Below are 3,477 nucleotides of genomic sequence, written 5' to 3'. Positions count from 1 at the left end.
ATTTGTAAGGAAAACTGATCTTCCGGTTATTTTATTTATTTTGTTATAACGCAGTACAGCAAGGCAGAGTGTGGTAAGCAGTAGAGATCGAGAACATGGCAGACGGATATGAGGACGGAGCCATGAAGCCGGTATGTATTATGTACAGTCACTGTGTTGATTCCCAATTGTACAATGGCTGGTTGAGAATAATTTTAACTTATAAAAGCAATATATTTGCTACAATATTTTTTTAATTTTACATTTATTTCCACAGACTCCACAGAATGGGAGTCACATTGTGTCAATCAGACTCTACAGGAACATTCTTATGTCCGTGTTGAGGACAGAGATGCAACTGTGTGTGAGTATCTACTATTTTAGAATGTTGATGATATTTTATGCTTCAATATTGTTTATGTACATAATGTAATTATGCTATGTATTGACAATGCACAAAAATGTTTTCCAGCTGCATCCAGGACCTACTGCCAGTCTTCCGGATGTAGCTAAAGAAAGAAGCAGGTAAGATTTATTACTAATCTAGAGATGTCACAATTCCTTGAATGATTAAACTACTGTGATTTATTAAAATCCATCAAAGCAAATTATCTGCGTCAGAGTTTGTTGAACTATGTTTTACTATTCATTTCCAACTGCTTTTAATTATTTTTTCTTCCAATTGTTTCCAAGTGTTTTCTTTTTCATTAAAGTTTTTATTTTTTGTAAGAATGTATTAATGTGTTTTTTTGTTTTTTTGTTTTAATGTCTTATGTGTGCATACTAAGCTGGAAGTTGCCAAACATTTTCACTGTAGCTCATAATAATTGTCTGTCTGTATTAACAGCTGATGGAGGAAGGCAGAGAGTACTGGCAGCAGAGGAGGTGGCATTCTGGGAAGATGGCAGCTATGAGGCGGTGTCAGGATGGACCCCAAGTTCCTCCAACCAGGACCTCAGTGACATCAGGACTGCATTACAGGAAGAGACGTCAGGTCCACGCTACAGGAGAGATGTTGGGCCTGTCCTGAACGCAGCATAATGTTTGATCATGTTTGGACAAAAAAAACACTGCCAGATGGTCCAGAGATGAACAAGCATTTATGTCTTATTTTGTGTGCAAACAGTAAAAAAAAACAAAAAAACAAATGAAAGAAAAAAAATTCTGTGCCTCAATTATGTTCCTCATATATGAACATGTTGCATATAAGCAATATCAAATGCTTATACAATACAGCGTTTATTTTTATATAGATTTTGTAAAATACAGCATTAAAAATATTAATGATTGGGGCGGGGTTTATTTATAAAGTCATAAGTGCTATCCAATGGGCACACATCAACCAACCAATCACATGTCAATGATGAACTGTGATGTCATTGTTTTTCATCCAATGACTGAGAATCCACGTGGGTCTGCTGAAGCGCCTTTGCATATGCTAGGCTATTCGTATGCTAAGTAGAGTCGTTAACACCTCCCGCCTCCTGCCTTGTGGCTGAACATGAACCGATCGAACCTGTTGTACTTTTATCAGCTCTGTTGTCACAGAGGTTTGGAGAATCGGCCGACAATCCTTAAATCTTGCCGTCTAAACCAGACCTAAGACTCACAAGCTCTACTCATCTCCTCTCGATCACTGCCCAAACGCTCTGACTATGGTAACGTTTACATATCCCTTCAAAATAAGATACAGATGCGCCACAAAAACGAGTATTTTACTTTCGTGAAAATTTTAACTCACGATAATGACTAACGGGAGCCCTGAGCTTGTTTCTCTGCAACAAGACGGTCCCATCTGGGAGTGATGGGAGACAATAACACCCGAAGTGTTGCTCATATCCACATCCTGCTTGGTCTCTACGTGGCGAAGCAGTTTGAAGCTTCTTTGTCTCATTAGCAGCCGGTCGCTGCATGTTACGCAGAGCGGGCTTGTAATGTGGGACTCACCTACCGGTCCGGGATAAATCCATCCTCCTGTCTCTTCTCTGGGCCTTTTCCCCTTTGCAAAGAAACTTTCCAAAGACATCTGATCCGTTTCTTACTCATTTTGCTGCTTGTGGGCTCAGTGTTGTCGCGCAAGTAACCGAGAATCCGGTTAAAGGATTTTCAAAATAAAAAATCCTCCAGACTCAAATAATACATAAAACGGAATTATTAATTGCGCAGCCCGGTACCAGTTGGTCCGCGGGTTGGGGACCACTGCACTAGAAGATCTCACAAAGCAACACAATGCTGCTGTCTGACAAAGTCTCAGAACTGATGAGATACAAAGCCACTGAGATCTTTCAGTCTGGAAATGGTTATGAAGCCATTGTCCACAAATCAAAGAAACATGGAAGAGAGCAGAACTTTCCCAAATTATTCAAAATTACTCCAAAAACACAAAGAGGACTGATCCTCAAAATCACAAAAGAACCCAGAGCAACTTCTAAAGCTCTGCAGGCATCACTTAAGGTCAGAGGTCATGGTTCACCAATAAGAAAGAGAGGCTGGGCAACAATGGCCTCCATGGGAGACTTCCAAGCGTGCGCCAAAATGACTTCAGGTTTTCTCAAAGGGTAATGACAACCAGCTGTTAGGATCAGGGGGTGACTACTTTTTACACACAGGGTCAGTGTGGTTTGGTTAGTCTTTCTCCCTTTAAATTATTTTAGATCTGATCTTTGTATTTACTCAAATCATCTTTATCCAATATTGAAATATGTTTGATTTTTTGAAACATTTAAGGGTGACAAAAAAGAAAAAGCAGAAGAAATTTGTGTGAGGTCAAACTCTGGATGTCAACTATCAGCATCCTGTCATTTACATTGTTTCTCTAAGGGAGAGCTTGTGACTGTTGGATTCAGACATCCATCTATTTTCTGTACACCCTTGTCCCTAGTGGGGTCGGGAGGGTTCCTGGTGCCTATCTCCAGCTAATTTTCCAGGGGAGAGGCAGGGTACACCCTGGACAGGTCACCAGTCTGTTGCAGGGCAACACAAAACCAATTCAGCTATGATTCACATTTTGTAAATTGTGTCATATAAAAGAGTAATTGAATAGATATTAATGACTTAAAGGTCAATGTACTTGACGGAAAATTATTATACACATATTTGTTATGCAAATGAAGAACAGTTATTGTGGTGCTACTTGAAAATACGTGACTGTATTAATAGATGTGGCAGAAGTATGGAAGTGAGAAACTTCATCAGTCGTCTGTGATACTGAGAGGAGCCTGTCATGTTTGTACCAGGTTCCCTAACCCACATGAAGAACACACTCCGGAGACAGATAATGAATTAAAGAATTTATTAAACAGAGAACGAACAACTGCAGGGCTTGGATTCTGGCGGGCGTCAGCCTAGAGCTCTGGTTTTCTAAGGAAGACATAGATGGTGAGTTCAGGGAACCAAGGATCTTGCAGAGGCGGAACGGTTTGTTTGCTTACTTTCAGGTTGAAGAGTCTGAGCCAGGAGGGGTTTCCTGGGGGTCCGAGGCTTGTCAGTAGGCGGTGG

At 40.5% G+C, this 3,477-nt stretch overlaps 1 long non-coding RNA gene across 1 annotated transcript; it reads left to right on the top strand.

Annotated features, from left to right (window-relative positions):
* The first annotated feature begins 6 nt into the window (after positions 1-6).
* Positions 7-1,026, top strand: LOC106935329 (uncharacterized). Its single transcript, XR_001421879.1, has 2 exons — positions 7-131; positions 257-1,026. It is a non-coding gene; the product is annotated as an uncharacterized LOC106935329 (long non-coding RNA).
* Positions 1,027-3,477: the final 2,451 nt, after the last annotated feature.

This window comes from Poecilia latipinna, unplaced genomic scaffold (genome assembly GCF_001443285.1).
Source record: "Poecilia latipinna isolate Pla-1442-1.1 unplaced genomic scaffold, P_latipinna-1.0 Scaffold1949, whole genome shotgun sequence".
Lineage (NCBI taxonomy): Eukaryota > Metazoa > Chordata > Actinopteri > Cyprinodontiformes > Poeciliidae > Poecilia > Poecilia latipinna.
Note: the sequence above shows the minus strand (reverse complement) of the source record. Positions and strands in the feature narration are given on the sequence as shown.